Source organism: Calidris pugnax, unplaced genomic scaffold, assembly GCF_001431845.1.
Source record: "Calidris pugnax isolate Ruff unplaced genomic scaffold, ASM143184v1 scaffold188, whole genome shotgun sequence".
In the NCBI taxonomy this organism is placed as follows: Eukaryota; Metazoa; Chordata; class Aves; order Charadriiformes; family Scolopacidae; genus Calidris; species Calidris pugnax.
This window is the reverse complement of record NW_015091257.1, coordinates 7,217,497-7,235,693: the sequence shown is the minus strand read 5'-3', so window position 1 is coordinate 7,235,693 and position 18,197 is coordinate 7,217,497. Positions and strand designations below refer to the sequence as shown.

Here is an 18,197-nt window from a genome sequence, read left to right as displayed (position 1 = left end):
ACCTTAGATATAAATTTCTCTGTATTTCTGTCACTGCTCTTTGTTGCCAAAGTAAATTCTGGCTGTATTCAGACTGCAAGCTGGGTAGGATATGGATCAGTTGGGGCAGACTAGGGTATGGGCAGGTTGAGCCATGATCTGGAACTGCTCTTTACTCCCTTTTACTCCTCTCTTCCTCTTTACTCCTACTTAACAGTGATTTTATCTGTTGGAAGGAAACCCCACATATGTAAAAAGGAAGGGAATTGTGATTTTACTAGGAGTCCTTGTGATGCAGACAACTGTGGAAATGAGGCTTAGGGGAAGGTAGTAAAGACAGAGCAATTAAGCTGCAAACTTAGAGGGGCTGTCCTAACAGTCATGTGAAACAGTTTTATAGGTTTCAAATGTGTTTGTGTTTGCTCTCAAGGCTATGGTTTCCAGATAGAGTGCTTTCCTCTTCTTGGTGAGGATGCTTAAAAGTTTCATGTCATTGAGTTCTTTGTAGTGCTGGAAGAAGACGGAGCTGTTTCTTTCCCCTTGTTCTGACTCTGACTTTCCATCGGTAGGCAGATGATTCTCTATCGTGATATAAATCAAGTGGGAAAGAGTTAAAATATGTTTCTTCCTTTGTCTCTTTTGAAGACAGAACAACCCCTGGAGGTACAGGACCGTAGCAATCTTTGTTCTACTTGACTTGAAGGAGGCTTTTGCTCAGTTTTGCACAGATATTCACTTGAGATGTGGGAGATTATAACTCAAGCTGGTCTTCAATTGCTAATACCAAATGACACTGCTCCATGAGGAGAAATAATGATCTGGGTAATTGATTAAGTGATTCACTGGCATGAATTAGTCGTAACCAAACACTGAACATCTGCTATAACCTTTGGAACAGGAGTCTGGCTTCTTTGAGTTAGGCAAGACTCCCATTTTGATGGCATATTCTGTCTTTCTTGAAAAAGGTACATATATTTACAGATCACAGAATGACTGACGTTGGAAGAGACCTCTGGAGATCACCTTGTCCAACCCCTCTGCTCAAGTAGGGACTCCTACAGCTGGTTGTCCAGGACTATGTCTAGACAGTGTTTGAATATCTCCAACCTCTCAGAGCAATCTGTGCAACTTCTCAGTCACCTTCACATTAAAAAAGTGGTTCCTGATATTCAGAGGGAACCTCCTGTGATTGTGTTTGTGCCCATTACCACCAGCCCTATTGCTGGGCATCACTGAAAAGAATCACAGAATCACAGAATCATCTAGGCTGGAAGAGACCCTCGGGATCATCGAGTCCAACAATCTACCCTACTCTAAAGTTCTCCCCTACACCATATCTCCCAACACCACATCTAAACGGTTCTTAAACACAGCCAGGGATGGTGACTCAACCACCTCCCTGGGCAGCCTATTCCAATGCCCAACCATTGTCCAGTCTAAACCTACCCTGGCGCAACTTGAACCCATTACCCCTTGTCCTATCATCTGTAACTTGGGAGAAGAGACCGATCCCCGCCTCTCTACACCCTCCTTTCAGGTAGTTGTAGAGAGCGATAAGGTCTCCCCTCAGTGTCCTCTTCCCTAAATTGAACAACCCCAGCTCCCTCAGCCTCTTCTCATAAGACTAACTCTCCAGACCCCTCACAAGCTTCATTGCCCTTCTCTGGATCTGCTCCAGCACCTCAATGTCTTTCTTGTGTTAGGGGTCCCAGCCTGGTCTCATCCTCCTTGCACCCTCCCTTCAGGAATTTATAAACGTTATCCAGCCCGGACTTCATCAGCTTCTCCAAGATGATCTTATGGAGATGTGGAAACCCTTACTGAAGTCCAGGTGGACAATATCCACTATTCTGTCCTCATCTACTAAGCCAGTTGTTTCATTCTAGTTTATCAAGGTGATCAAGCATGACTTGCTCCTGGTGAATCCATGCTGACCGCTCCTGATGACTACCTTGTCCTCCGTGTGCCTGGAAATAGATTCTGGTGTTAGTTACTTCATCACATAAAGTTTTGCATGTAGAAGAGATGTCTGGAGAAATCAATTTAATCAATACTTGAATGCTTCTAGCCACACTAGTTGTTTTTACAGACTGCTAAGATGATCCTATTGGATTGCTGTTGTACTTTGGGTTTGATGCTCTCTACTCCCCAACCCCCTCACAAGTTATTTTTGTAATAATAATAATAATTATTATTATTCTTTGCCAATCATTTTGAGACAAGGAAGGAAGCCAGAAAAACGCATTCCTTCAGTTTAAATTGGGTGGGTTTATAGTCTATTTAGGATGTGATTATATCTGCCCCTGTCTTGTGATGATAATCTCTACACATGTAAAAACTACTTAGAAGAAATAAATTATTAAATATCTTTTGGAAGGAGAAGGGGCAAGTGATAGGGAAGGAAATCCAATGTCAAGGTAAACAAACGGGAATTATGTCTAAATGTTCTGCGGCTGTAGTTCAGTGATGACCACCTCTATATATTTATTGCAGTTTAAGATATTTATTTTCACCTGACAGTTTAATGCAGAATGCAAAGAGATGGAACCAGTAACCTCATTGCCCCTTCTTTATATAATGATTTCTACTAGGATGAAAGCCATTCTTATTTTACTTCATTTTTCATTGCGCAATTTTAAGACAAGTTCTTTTGTTAAAATTTCAGTTAGGTAATCTCAAAGTTTAGCAAGGTATGTAAAGAGAGTTAACATCACTCATGTTACCATCAGACATACTTGGAAAAAATGATGAGGTTCTGGATGCAGAAGACCATCTCCTAACGGGCGGAAACCAAAGCAGCAAACATTACACTGAACACATGATGGCAACAAATTTTCTGAGCATTACCTCCTAAGGAAATGTAGATACAACATCTTTCACAACATAATGATCTATCAGTTAGACAATTTGAGAGACAGCACCTCTGTAGCAGGTATAGGTGGCTCAGTCAGGTAAAAAAAACCCTGTAAATATAGGATATAACAAAAAATTAGGGCTTCTCTAGAGAATAGACATAGAGACTATAGTAAGATTAATTTATCTTTGGAGTCTGTAAATTTGAGTATTCATTGGAGTTAAGGAATTTAGTGTTTAGATTTATCTCAGAGGTTTTAGTTAGTCTGGGTGGAGAAACAGGAAGTTTCAGTAATAGAGGAATGTTATAAAAAAAATCAGTGGTAACTATTTGTTTCCATTCTTGACCAATTGTATGAGTTCATTCTGCTGCAGTGTTTGGTGTGGGTTTTTGTTTGTTTGTATATTTGTTTGCTTCTAATCCACATAGTTTCCATGAAAGTGACAGGGGAAAAATGTATCACAGGCTTTGGAGATGTGGATTTTGGTGATTCTTTTATGGATGGAATGATGACCTGCTGCAAGAAGGATATGCTCCTCATTTGTCTCTCATCATGCATCTGGTTAGAATTCTTTGGTGCATGAACAGTTCACTTGCAGTTCTGAACTTGTTAATATTGGCATCACAGGGTCCAGGAGCATTTGGTGCTCCCCATGGTGGTTGATGTCAGGGCCTGGCAGCCAAAGCCTGTCCCATGCCCAGCCAGGCACAGGGCAGTTGAGGGCACTGGGACAACCCCAACCCCAGGCAACTGGTACCTCCCTCCCTAGGCATGGGCTGAGGCCGGGACATGGGCCTGCGAGTGGGCCCAGATCTGGGGTCCCCATTCCCAGGCAAGGCAAGGCAGGACTGACAGGCCTGACAGGGCTTGAGACCAGCCCTGGTGCAGTGTCGCTAGGACAGGCATTGATGGCCCCAGGGGGGCTGACATGGGGTTCTGGGCCCTGGGCAGGGTAGGAGAAGCCTTGCAGGGCTGGACAGGGACAGTCAGGGCTGGTGGTGCCCTCTGGGACATGCTGGGCTGAAAGCTTTTCTGTGAATATTTGTTTTGGAAATGCAATATAGGTGGGTCACATTCTATGCTTTGGTTTACTAACGTTTTAATTTGGTTCTGGAGAACTGGGAAACACCATGAAGGTGAAAATTAGTAAGACCTCAGTTTTCAAGAGAAGGAAGTCTCAGAACTTCTGGAGATGTTGCCAGTCAGGGACATCTGACTTGTATCTCTGGTAACTTCTCAGTTATATCAACACTGAACTTGAATAGCCTCCCTGTGCCTGTCTACCCATCAGAAAGATGTTTAGATAGTATAGAAATGGAAATTTATGCAGCTAGATAGGCAAAGACCTAAGTGCAAATAGATTTTGATGCGCTGATTTCAATTTGATTGCAATCTCTGGGATTGCAATTTCTTTCACCTTACACTGCATTTTTTGGGGGGAGGATGTGTGAAAAATAGGTCAGTGGCTTACATTTTGACTGTGCATTAACCAACTACGATAGTATCTGACACATCATTTGTGTAAAGTAAAGATGAAAACATTTTCACTTAAGAATTTTAATTGAATGAATTTTTAGTCATTCCAGTCTTTCTGGCTATGAATATTTTAAGAGAATTTCTTCCTGAATTACCTAGGCTTTTCAAAAAAATCATATGGGAGGAAGGCAGAGATATTTATAAGAGCTTGCTCGTGCACAGAGACACGTATATGATTTCATCAAGGGTAATTGCTTTACTGGTAATAATTTGGAAGTGGCACAGATAGACAACATTACCTCAAGCATAGTGAGAGCCTTGCTGTAATATATGTTAAAGTGGCTTTTGGCAGGTTTCTTGTTCTTAGTTTCAGAAACACAGAAATAATATTAAAAGACCCAAGGAGACTTAACTATATACTTGAAGTGAGGACTGAATATATGATCTGAACTTCATGACACTGGATGGATTATTCTGTCTTCTATTCATCTGATTCCCTGTCTACAAACTCTGAAAGCTGTACCTTGACAGGCTTGAGAGTTATTATGTGGAGCTCTTGCTGTTCCAACTGATCTTTAATTTCAATATGTCTCAGCATGGTCTTGAAGCTCTCTTTGGATTCTGTTCCTTTGACTTTGGGTTTGTCCTTAATCTTTTTTTTTTTATTATTATTCGGTTTGGTCTTTTCCACTCCCCTTGCTGCTGTCTTTCTCCTTTAGCTATATCTTATTCTTCTTTTCCTCCTCCTACTTAATCTCAGGGTTGGCCTTTCTCTTATCCCTGACTTGAGAATCAACCTTTTCTTTTGACACAGGACTGGCACTTTCTCCCCTTCTCTTTGACCTTAGACTTAGCCTTTCTTATGTCCTTCATTTTTGCCATGTCTTATTCTATGTTCTTTCTTGGCATTGCTACTTTCTGGCCTGGAGTTCCCCTAAGGGGATTTATCGTTCCATTTACCATTCAGAATTTCTTAACACGGCAAATCCTTCTGCATCATCAGCATTTCTCTTATGTGTGTTGCTGTTTTGGGCCCAGGGTACATGAGTTTAATTCCTCCTGCCTTCTCATAGCAGTTTGCAAATTCTTCAGAAGATTTCTTTTGTTTTGTTTTGATTCAAACATCTTTGTTTTCAGCCTGCTTTTTGTATTTTGTGTTTGGGTTTTTTTTGGGTTCGTGGGTTTTTTGTTGTTGTTGTTGGTTTTCTTTTTTCCCCCCTTCAGCAAATTTTTTTTCTGCATCTTTTCAGGTTCTGACCTGTTTTATTAATTATTATGTTTGTTTGGAACCTCATTGTACTGATATTGTTGTCCTTTCATCCTTTAGGTTTCCATTTGTTGGTGTTGCAAAAATCCTCAAATTTTTTAATGAAAAGTGTATTATATGCTATTCTGTGCTATTCAAATATTTGCCTTCATTCATTCTTCTGATGAGTTTTTAATCTGTTTATCTGCTGTATCACATGATATCTTTGTTTTGGTAGGTAGTTCATGGTGATACTGATGTACCCCTCATGAGAAATGAACCTGTCTTATTAGCAAAGATTCATATCTAAATACTTTTGAAGACAAGAAGATTTTTCAAGAAATGTTAGTACTTTTTGGAAAAAATAGGGACCTCTGCAAATTCACATCACTTGTTTCTAGTTGCCATTGCACCTACAAACAGCAGCCTTTCCACTTCTGTGTTAGCAGTTGCATATTTGGTAGCAGCCCATTTTCTCTAAAAAAAAAAGTCTGGCTGTTGTTTATGTTAGGGTGTTCTGCCTGCTTTCTCTGTTCAACTCTGGTCTCTGCTAGGATTTTTCTTGCCGTTATAGACCTTGCCACAGAATCATACAGATTCTTTTTTTTGTCATTTCTGTCTGAATCTACCCAGATGTTCTGTGGGATATTCTGGTTGCTTGTGGCTGAGAGTACAGTCCTTTACCTTTGACTTTAGAAAAGTGTCAGTCTCTTTTTCCTGCTTTCTCAGAGTATGCTACCTCAAGGGGATTCTTATGGGACAGGCAGGGATCAAGACCAGAGGCACAGTTAGGTTCATAGATTTAATTATTTAAAGCAGAAAGATGAGCAGAGAATTGTGAGGAAGCTACTATGTCCAAGGGAGAAAGAAACAAAACAGGTTCCGCCACATCTCTCTGATCTGCTTGAAGACAAGCAATACAACTTGGAATGTATTCATTTAAGAGGGAGTGTGTGCATGAGTGGCTTCATTTCTTGTTCCGGTGTGCTGATTTTGATGAAAGTTGAAAAATGGGTATCCAAAATGGGAGCTTTTTCTTGCTGGTGAATTTCCTCTCTCTAGGCAAAAAGAGTTACTGCACGTTTAGCAAAGGAGAAGTTACATTTCACCACATTATTACATTTCACTGCATTATTACATTTCACTTTACATTATTTGATTCACTTTGAATTATTTGATTCTTACTTACACTTGTTTTAACTAAAGAAAAAAAAGACATCATTACTCATTTCTGAGATATCTGTTTGTCAATATTGCTTCAGTTGGTATACGCGAGGAGTAGGTTGGTTGTTTTCTTACTTAAAGCCCACACTCTTTGACTCATAGAGATAAATAAGACTTCTACCATTTGGGATGCCTATTTTTTCTCACTAAATACAAAGGAAGCCTGAGGTCAGATTTACTTATTTAGCTTTCAAATGCCTAATTAAGGAAAAAGCTGATTTCATTTGCATATCTCAGATACGCCTCTAGCTGGTCTGTGTCCTTTTCCTGCTGTGAGATCTACCTCTAGCTGGCTTTTCTTTTGAACACCCTCTTATTCCCAAACTGTGCAGGCAATAAACAGTTGAAATAGCATCATCTGCTTATCTGATATTGTGATTTCTGGGCTATTGATACTGGGATAGCATCACAGAATTGCCCAGATGCATTTACCCATTGTTTAGTCAGTGATTTTCTATTTGTAGTTCAAAAATTTTGAAAATTTAATCGCTATAAAATGTGTCACTACAGATGAAATTCTTGAATTTAACTATGGGGAGACCTTATTATCAAGACGTTCAAAAGTATGTACTTGATATGAAACTGAAATAATGGGAAAAAAATGATACAAATTTAGAGATGTATTTAAAGATGCTAGACTGCATTTTAAATAGTACATTTTCTCAGGGAGACTTCACGAACCTGTCTGCTCAAACTGAAGTAAATCACAGTAGTCCAGTCATTGTGATGACTAAAACTGAGCATCAAATAATAAACAAATATTTTTAGCTTACATCTGGGTATTGACAAGAGCTGTCAGAATTTTTTGGGATGGCTGGAGAGAGCAGTTAATCTTGTTTAAAACAAACCAACATATATATCTACATGGAGTCTATATTTTTTCTTAGAATTTGACTACTAGTCTTTTAACGTGTGCCCATGCTTGCCCCCAGAAGCATATACAAATACAGAGTGCAGTGTTTGCAGTTGTTTTTTTGAGAGCAATTACCTGTTACAGAGACAAAGTCTAAACATAACCTGTAAATGGACAAGAGAACACTGTGGTTTACTAGAATATGTAAAGTCTAAACTACAATCTATTCATCTACGATTAAAATCACTCTAGCAAGGAGAATTATAAGATCTGTAAGATAAACTAAAAGTGAAAAGGATAAACACCTAGGTACAAAGATAAACCTGGAAAACCTAGTTCACAAGTAGCACTTCCGCCATTCATTTTTATGCTTCAAAGCTGAAGACTATTTAGGTGCTATGGAAATACAGTGAATGCAATTCCCACGTTTACTAGCAAAGCCAATGCAAGTAGTAGCAGGAATTAAACTATAAAGGCTACTGAAATAAAGAAATGCAAGTTTAAAATAACTGAGAAGCGAAGCTCTTTCAGCCTTAGTAGATTTTCACTGTCCAGCCATTCCTTAAATCCTTCCTTATTTCTTATATCCTAGGTTTAATCACCTACTACTATTGGAGAATTGGAATGGCTGTCAAAGTCAACGTGAGCAGTGAAATCTCCAGTAAAAGTGCCACTGTAATGTGGAGAGATTTAAGACATTACCGTAGCTTGGAATAAAGATTGCCCTAAACTTCAACTTCTGATTCCTCAATGGGTGTGTATGAAAAATTGCAGTGTTGCCAGGCTTCCCCTGCAGCAAGTGTCCAGATGGACACTTTCACAGTTTAGCTAGAATGTTTCACACATTGCTTATTCATAAGGAATTTTGCTTTGCTTCCGTTTTCCTAAATTTCTCCCTTTCAGACATATATTCAGATATTCATCCACTGGTATTTATTTCCAGTTTTTAAAGATAATCGGCTTCTTTACATGGAATCGAGGCCTGTGTTTGCAGCTGTTAAAATGAATTGCACTTACAGGGAGTGGTTTGGCTGTAGTGAGGCAAAACCATTAATGAGAAAAAGTTATTCAGTGTGATTAAGGCTGCAGAATCTGCCAGTAGCAAGTAAGTGTTAAAGCCTGATTTAATTTACACCACTGATTTTGGTCAAAAGTGAAGTCTAAAATCTGCTGGTTTTTTCTTTAAATGCTATGAGAAAATTTTCTGAAATTCAAGATGGAAACTCAGTGCTATAATCCTTAGGCTCCTTATTGCTAAAAACTAATTTATTTCTTAACTTACTGTATAAATACATACACACACATACTTAGAAAGAATGTGTTTGTTTGCATGTGTATATATAGTTATATGTGTGTAAATAGATATATTACTTGTGATGATAGTCCATACTTTACCAGTTGTCTGGAAGTCATATCTCTTCCTACTGATGAATAATATGCAGGTGGACCCTGAAACCCATGTAAGTTTGTGGAATATATTTGTCATCTTATTGCAGAAGTGTTTCTACAGTGTTAATAGGCACTATACTGCAGCCAAATGCATTGTGTGAATTTTCAGAAATGATAAGTTTGCTTGACATATTACCAAGCTAAGAGGAATACTTTATGGCATCACTCTTGCTCCTGTGGTCTATTTAGAAATGGTATTTTTCATGCAAAGTGCTTCTCTGTGTTGATAATTTAATGAAAAAAAAAAAGAGAAAATTTTATGAATTGTCTTGGTACTTTAAGAGAGTTACAGAAAAAAAAACCAAACAAGTAATGAATGAATTACCCCTTCAAAATGTGTGCAGCTATAAATGACAAAATCAACTCTGCTGGCCTTTGAGGGAAGAGAAGTATTTCAGCTAATAGAGCCTTGGAACCTACGCAAATTACCTGAAATAATGTATGCAAATTGCCTGAAATAGCTTTCTTAACACTATTAAGGTTTGAGTTTTAAATTACAGTGTCTCAAGATATTCCTGACAGAGAACACTGTTGGTATCAGCTGTATTAGTTTGTCTAAATAGTCTATCTAAAATGGATATTATTGGTAAATAGTCTATCCATTGAAATGCCATTTGAAGTATAAGCTACAGTTTTGAATTAGCCATACGAAAGAATAAATAATAGTCAAATAGCTTTTAAAAAATATTAATATTTTTCAATATTTGAATTTTTATATTTTTAGATTTGGATACATATGACATATGTCTACAGAAATATTTTATAAATTAATAATGCAAAACTCAGGGTTTTATGGAGATCTTTTTTAATTATTATTTTGAAGTGCTTGCCTTAGCCTTTTTTTTCCCCCCAAAATGTATACTGTTGTGGTATATAGCTTTAAAAACAATTATATTTTTGTAGCAGTGATCACTCTGCAAAGAAAAAATATTGCTAATAATTCCTAAGACAGAAATCAATAGATTATGATCAATGTATTTATTCTCTGGGTATCAATATTATTATTTTTCTTTTTTCTAATTTTGAAAAACAGAATTACAAGTGATTTAATAAATAACTTTTTTTTTTCACCATTTGTGACTCACAAGCATGCATTTTTTTCTTTATTTACCAAAGAGCACTATATATTTCCTCCTAACAGGAAAAACTTCCACTGTAACTGAAATGACATCATGCTGCCTCGTATGGGGAAATTCTGAAGCCTTCTCAGAAATACAACACAATGGTAAGTACTAAAAGTATATTCAGAACAATTCTGTTTTCTGTAAAAATATATAAAAGAAGTGAGAGCAAATCTCTTTTGCTGGTGTTCTTAAATGTGTTTAAAATATATCTTTGCAATATATACATCCAAATAAAATGCCATATGTTCATACAATCAGACATGGAATACGATCCATTATAAGCATTAGTGTTGTTTATGTGCTTGTTCATGAATTTATATTATTTTTCAGTTCTATAAATATTGACTGATACCAAGCAATTTGTAGTTAAAAGATGTGGGTTTAAACCTGACTGAGGTGACACTGCTACTCAGTAAGGTTTGGGTTTTCCGACCACATTGTACCAGATTGAGCTGACAGTCTTCAGTTTGCGAAACAAGGTTGGGTTCCAAAGTTCCATGGGGTCGTATAAATAAAGGGGCTTGGTTACTATTTCATTTTGTGACCATAAAAATATATCTTTTCTTCTCATTTTATTAGCAAAATATGAGCTAACATACTTTAATGTATAGTGTACACACAGACATACATTTACATAGATATATGTATATATATACACGTATATAAACATTTGTATGATATCAGTATGAAATATGTGACAAGGGTTTAGTTTAGAAATCTGTGCATATAGTATATATCCCAGTCATATAACACCTTAGAATAAACTAATTACCATTCTTTCATACGGTGCCTAAGACATTGAATAATGAGAAGGGAAAGACATGTACAAATGACCAGAAAAGTGTCTCTGACGCATAATTTTTCCTTCTCACTTTATATGCTCTATGAACTTTGAAGCAGATGTGATTTTCTGTAATCATTGTGCTAGCTGTGGTACAATGACGTTTCAATTTAGTGTTATCATTCGGTCCTAAATTCAAGGAGAAGGAATAGTAATATATCTGATGTGATAATAAAGTTGAGAATAAGTAATAATTCAAAGTATGACAGGTTAGTTATGAGATCTGAGGGTACCATTATGTGAAGTGTAAAAATCAGACAAAGAAAATAACAGCTCTGAGAACTCCTGTGATTTTTGCATCACTGAACCATGTTTATTCCTTTTTGTAGCAATTTAAATGTAATTGAATAAAAAACATTTTATGAACAGGAGCCTGTTTAATAGTTTAGCATCCATGCTGATCATGATCATAGCTGAACTCTTAGTGACTACTACAGTGAATAGTACATGTATGCATGAATATCATGCATAGGATTCAATTACTTACTCTCCTCAGAGAAGTCATGACATTTTTTCAGGAAAAAGGCAAATAACTGATATAAGGAATACAAGGCTGATATAAAGAATACAAAGGTGAAATCAGAGTTGAAATAACCACTTAATTTCTTTGGAACTAACAACTTGCAGTAGATTTATGCAGTTTTGCTGTAGAATTAGCGACAGTCATGTTCCAAGAAGGGAGAGAAAATCTCATCTCAAGATCTATCACAGTACACGGAGATAAACCAAAGAAGCTGGGGAGAGTCTGGAGGTGAAAACTGAATGATGGTGTGATTTTAATTTTCACTATTTTCTCAGCATTTCGTTTGTTCTTTTTCGTAATGCACCAAGGGAAAGTCAGGGAGAAGAAGAAGCAAGGGAAGCAAACAAAATTAAAACAGAAAAGTGAGACGGAGCCTATTGATGTCTGTTTTTTAGCTCCCACTGCAAGTTAGTGGACATCAGAAGCCAGCTGTGCCTTTTGAAAATTTTTTTCATATGAAGCGATAATTGAACTATGCATAAAAAACCTGAGAAGAGTAGAAAGTGAATTTATAAACCTGCATCAAATTTATTTCAACTTCTCTGATAATTTCCTGAAGTATATGTAGCCACAAACATGTATGTTCAAATGCCAACCTCAAGATACTAAAAAAATGCACAACAGAAACATGGCAGTATATTTTAAGGAATTTGTTATTTTGTTTGGAAGAAGATTATATTCTTATGAGAAGTTTTTCAAGAGACAAATTGAAATGGATCTGAAGGATTTTGGGGAAGTGTACCATCCAAGCCAAACTAACTTTGAATATGTACTCGCAGTGGTACATAGGGATCCATTTAGATGAACAGAAGAACTCTTGAGAGTGGCATGTGTCATTATCAGTGTTGGTTCAAAAAAATAACTTCATACAGTTGCTCATGCAGATTGCAACTGTGACTTCTGGTATATTATACTCTTATATTTAAGAAAAATGCAGAAAGAAATTCCCATGCTTTGATCACTTTTACTTCTTTCTTCCTATGATTCTCATCCAGAACTCCAGCTAAAAGTCTTCACCATAATTCAGTGATCAGAACAATCTTTGTCACGAAGAGAAAAAAAAACAATTTATGTTTAGAGTAAGCAAAAAGTGCTTGCTGGCAATGTAAAACATAGTAATAAAAATGAAAGCAAACAAATGGCCCATGCTTTGTCCTCAGATTTTGATCTTACATCACAGGTATAAGCTAGTTTAAATGGTGGGATTTTGTTCTAAAATCCTGACCTGACAGCTGAGTGTGCAGATGGAGCCCTGTGGTATAGTCTGTGGGGTGCTGTGCAGTTTCTTTGATGTAGCCACATACTGTCGGATTCTTGATCATGTTCTCAGACTCTGATCAAGCCTTCTGTCTTGTATCATTTATGATAACAAATGTGAAGGAATAATAAACCCTTCATATTAGAAGGCAGAAATAAACTGTTCCAGCTCTAGTCTTTGGAGTTTTAGGAAGTAGATCGGCTCTTAATTCTCTGAGGAAAATCAGGGCACAATATAACTCTCATTCGTAGAGCTGTCAGCTCTCCTCAGCCTACTTTTCAGCTCTCAGGATTCAGTGCTGTTGATGACTTTTTGGTTTGCCTCCTCTTGTCAGGGTTTATGGCTGTAACTGGAAGTGCACTCAGCTGAGCAGTCCAACCTCTGGTAAAGCAGAGCCTGCAACTCTTATTTCTAGTTTTCTTTTCAGAATCTTACTGTATTTTACACTCTTAGAGGGAAGAAAAATATTCCCCACATTTTTTCTCTCTTGGTGAAGCATTAGCATGGACTGAAATCCATCAAGTAGGCTCCTAAGACCTGTACTGTGTTATAGAGGCTGTGCTGAGATTGTCTATAGTGTACACTCTTTCCACCAGTTGTCTCAATTTTGAAACAGAAAGAAGGAAAGAACTCAGTTTTAAGTTGTTCCTTTTACAAAGATAGCAGGTGTGTTTTCCATATTGAAACATAATTTATAAACAAGAGCAACTAATGAAGTTATCAGTTATCTGAACATACCAGAACTGATGTTCTGGTGATGTGAAGTAATTGAGGCTGATACTCAACATTTCAGTAGCTTTCCAAATTGGAAACTGCATAGTCTTCAATAAATTCAGGTAGTGTAAATTGAGTTGACCACCTACTGCCTGGGCATTTAACCAGGATTTAACCAGTCTGTCTAGATGTGGATATTCCATCTACAGGATGTTCCATGTCTTCCTGTGGAAATTTATATCCAGGGACAGTATTCTGAAATCCTAAATCCAATGCATTTAACTGTGACTCAGTTGATCTAAATTAAGCTGCATCAGCTGCTTTGCTCTGCTCTGAAGTATTACTGGTAAATCTAACCTTAGCAAATTCATTACATCACTGACATTATGGTGTGTTTGCCGTTTAAGACAGAGACACTCAGCATTAGACCTTCTATGAATACTGGAATCAAAACATTTAGATTCTTTAATGAATATAGAGGATTCCTTACCTCCATTTGAATTCTAAGTGATGTATCCATTCATTTTTATTGCAATATTTAGTTATGTGTTTCAGTATGACTGACAAAGTACTTAAATGTAGGTAAACTCTAATAATCTCCACCAATACGTGGACTTCTGTACAACCCTAGTGACAAATGGGAATAAGAAGTATTTGCAAATGCTTTTCAAATATAAAATAATGAACAACAAAATGTCATAGTTCATTAAATTTATTTCCAGATGGCAATGTAATTGAATAATTTTAAGACTTTTAGCTAATATAATTCATTTTCTTTAAGTTCTCAGGAGGTAGTTTGCCAATTTTTTAATGATATCTCTTTTTTTTAAGTACAATTTCAGTGGTGATATCCATTTGAAAACAAAGTATGAGTCATTATTGCCTTAAATCTTTAAGAAGTATTCTTACCTCTAAGTAACAATTCCATAAATACAATTGATTTTGCAGAAAATTAATTTGAACATTACAGTACGAAAGCATTGTACAACAATAATGAAGAACTGTTAAAATTGTGAAATTTCAACATTATGAAGACTTGACATCTAACGGGAGATCACTGAATCATAACATCATGAGTTAGCAAATGATAGTGAAATAGAAAATAATCCACTGTATTTTGCATTGGCGGCTCATTTGATTGATTAGATGTGTTTTTTAAAGTTGAGTCATGTTCAATTCAAAGAAGGGGGCACAAATTTTGCTACTGTCTGCAGTGCTTGAACTTGAAAATGTTTTATCACTCTGACTTATAATTTAAATCTGCTGTACCGAATAACAAGTAGCGATGTTACCATAAGTTTCTACAGGGAATTTTTAACTAAAAAAAAAAAAAAAAGAGTTCAGAAAACATCAGTGCTGTTTTTTTTGAAGTAGCGATGTTACCATAAGTTTCTACAGGCAATTTTTAACTAAAAAAAAAAAAAAGAGTTCAGAATACATCAGTGCTGGTTTTTTTCTAAGAACAACAGTAGGGCTTTTGAACGTAAGGTTTCAGTGTAAATTAATTACATGTACGTAGTTGTCCTCCTCTTAACAAGGTTCAAAACACACTGCATCTTCATTATTAACCACAAGACTGCAATATATTGTGTTTGCTTTGTTTGGACGATTCAGTAGTATGGCAAGGGAAGATCATCTATGACTTTTGGTAAATATCCCTTTACCTTCCCATTAGCTGTTCAGCAATTACTTTCCTCAGTATTTATGTAAGAGGAATAGCTCTGTGTGACAGGAAGATTTTGCATCTTTCTGGAGTCCCAATGACTTAATTTGAGCTCTGCACACTGCAGTTTAAGTTGCTTCTAGAAGCAACTGAGAGAAGGTGTTGGGATCATCAACTCTAGTTTCTAGAAAAGGAGACAACCTGTTACATATACAGGCTGTAATGTAGGTTATGAAACCAAGGGTTACATTAGTTACTGGTGGAAACCAGTAATGGGTGGTGGCCCTCAAGGGTCCATACCGAAACAATACTATTTATTATCTTCATCAATGACATAGACGGGGGAATAAGTACACCCTCAGCAAGTCTGTGAATGGCACCAAGATGAATGGTGCAATTGATTCTCCTGAGCAAAGGGATGCGATCCAGGGGGACCCTGACAGGCTAGAGAAGTGGGTCCATGAGAACCCCATGAAGTACAACAAGGCTGGATGCAAGGTCCTGCGTCTGGGTGCTGGCAATCCCCGATATCAGTACAGACTGGAGGATGAATGGTGCCTAGAGAAGAGAAGGCTCTGGGGAGACCTTACTGTGGCCTTTCAATATACAAAGGAGGGTTATAAGAAATGTGGAGAGAGACTTTTTACCAGGGCGTGTAGTGACAGGACAAGGGGCACTGGATTTAAACTGAAAGCGAGTAGGTTTAGATTGGACATACGGAAGAAATTTTTAACAATGGTGAGATACTGTGTTACTGAAAGAGGGTAGGTTTAGATTGGACATACAGAAGAAATTTTTAACAATGAGGGTGGTGAGATACTTTGTCCTGGTTTTGGTTGGGATAGAGTTAATTTCTTACCTAGTAGCTGGTATAGTGCTGTGTTTTGGATTTAGTATGGGAATAATGTTGGTAACACTTCAATGTTTTAGTTATTGCTAAGCAGTTCTTATATTAAGTCAAGGACTTTTCAGCTTTCCATGTTCTGCCAGCAAGGAGGTGCACAAGAAGTTGGGAGGGAGCATAGCCAGGGCAGCTGACCCAAACTGGCCAAAGGGATATTCCATACCATATGATGTCATTCTCAGTATACAAACTGGGGGTAGTTGTCCAGGGAGGGCTGATCAGTGCTCAGGGACAGGCTGGGCATCAGTCATTGGGTGGTGAGCAATTGTATTGTGTATCACTTGTTGTATATATAATTTATTATTATTATCATTATTATGAGTAATAATAATAATGGTAATGAAAATAATAATAAAATAATCATCATAATAATATCTTCCTTTGCTGTACTATTAAACTGTCTTTATCTGAACCCATGTTTTACCTTTTTTTTTTTTCATTCTCCTCTCCATCCAACTGGAGGGGACTGGTGAGCAAGCAGCTGCATAGTACTTAGTTGCTGGCTGGGGTTAAACCACAACACACTGGAACTCATCTGGTTGCCCAGAGAGGTTGTGGATGCCCCATTCCTAGAAATGTTCAAGGACGGGATGGATGGGGCTTTGAGCAACCTGGTCTAGTGGGAGGTGTCACTGGACATGGCAGGGGGGTTGCAACTCCATGATCTTTAAAGCCCCTTCCAACCCAAACGATTCTATGGTTCTGTGATTCTATGATTCTATGACTTTTTGGTCTAATATTATACAGTGATTATCTATGCATGCTTATGAAAAATGAAAAGTAATAAAATAAGTTGCCTAGTGCATACATAACTGATTAAACACATGTATAGCAGTACAGGTAGCCCTATAGGCAGCTCAGCATCAGAACTGGAATTTGAGGATAAAATTGGTGGAAAATGAGTAATGATAGAATCACAAAGTTTTGGTTTGTTTTTTTTTCTGTATTTTTAAGAAATTATGTAAAGCTGAAACATTTTGAGTAATGCTATTTTCAGGTAATTTTCATAGCCATGATGCAAGGTTGTTTATCAAACAGCAAATCAGGACAATTAAGGTTTTTGGTTCTTTGATAGAGATTTGGGTTCTTAAAAACAGTCCTCTAGTACAGTTATATGAATAAAATTTCCTGCATTCCTCCAGGGGGTCTGGATATCCCGTAAGTCCTATGTCATATCTGCTAGCTCTATGTAGAAGAATTGCATACTCCATTTTATACACCTGTATTTCCAAGTTCTGGATATGTTTCTAGATTGTATTAACTAAAAAGTCTATATCCCTATTAATTTGCCAGACACCTAGATCACAGGTTGACTTCTTCCTTTTGGCAAAAAAAAAAAAAAGGGTGTCTACTATGTAGAACTGAAAAACAGAAAGTTGCCCCTAGGTTTTGAACTGAGAACCAACATGTGTAAGATGCCGGCCATCTGGGCAGGTACAGAAGCATATTTTTGTGTGCCAAGGGAAAACTGTGGTTTCAGTGAGATTTTCAGGGGCCTGTAATATTTACTGGGATTTTGCGTCTTAAATGTAAAAATTCACCTGGAAATTACTGTGGCTCTGGAACTCAAGAGAGCATTACAGTGCAAAAGGGACGGTCTCTGTGAATTTATGCACTTCCAAGGTTAACTGTTAAGTCATATGAAGACTATTTGGATATCACCTGGAATAAAAATCTTGTGTTTGATACCCAGGGTTTTTTGGATTTAACTTCAGCCCCATGGAAGTGCATCTCATGGGAAGCAAAGGACTGAAGAGGTCTTCAGAGGTTTTCTTAGTCTTTTAGGTGAAGTAAATGCTGACAAAATGAGATACCGTTCCATACTGCTAGGAATACCTTGGGAATGCTGGTCTTGCAGAGATGGCTGGAGGAGAGCAAAATAGTCTGGGGGTTTTTTTTGACATGTACTGGGTACTTCATTTGATTAAGTATCTTTAAAAAATCCTAGTATTGCATAGCTTGGGGAAACAATGTAGCATAGCTCTTTAATGATGAAAAATAACACATTATTTCTATTCTGTGCCAAATGCAAGTAATCCACCACAATTACGCTAATCACTGCCCTGAAAACAAATTGATACAGCAGTT

At 37.2% G+C, this 18,197-nt stretch overlaps 1 protein-coding gene across 3 annotated transcripts in view; it reads left to right on the top strand.

The window, feature by feature from the left end:
• NLGN4X (neuroligin 4, X-linked) overlaps positions 1-18,197 on the top strand; it is a 203,645-nt gene that overhangs the window by 20,497 nt on the left and 164,951 nt on the right. For 2 of the 3 annotated variants that reach the window (XM_014960241.1, XM_014960239.1), the window contains exon 2: positions 10,224-10,307. The gene's annotated coding sequence lies outside the window, so the exon portion shown is untranslated. Of the gene's footprint in view, positions 1-8,349; positions 8,388-10,223; positions 10,308-18,197 lie in introns of those variants that run through there. The other variant, XM_014960240.1, reaches the window with a different exon arrangement.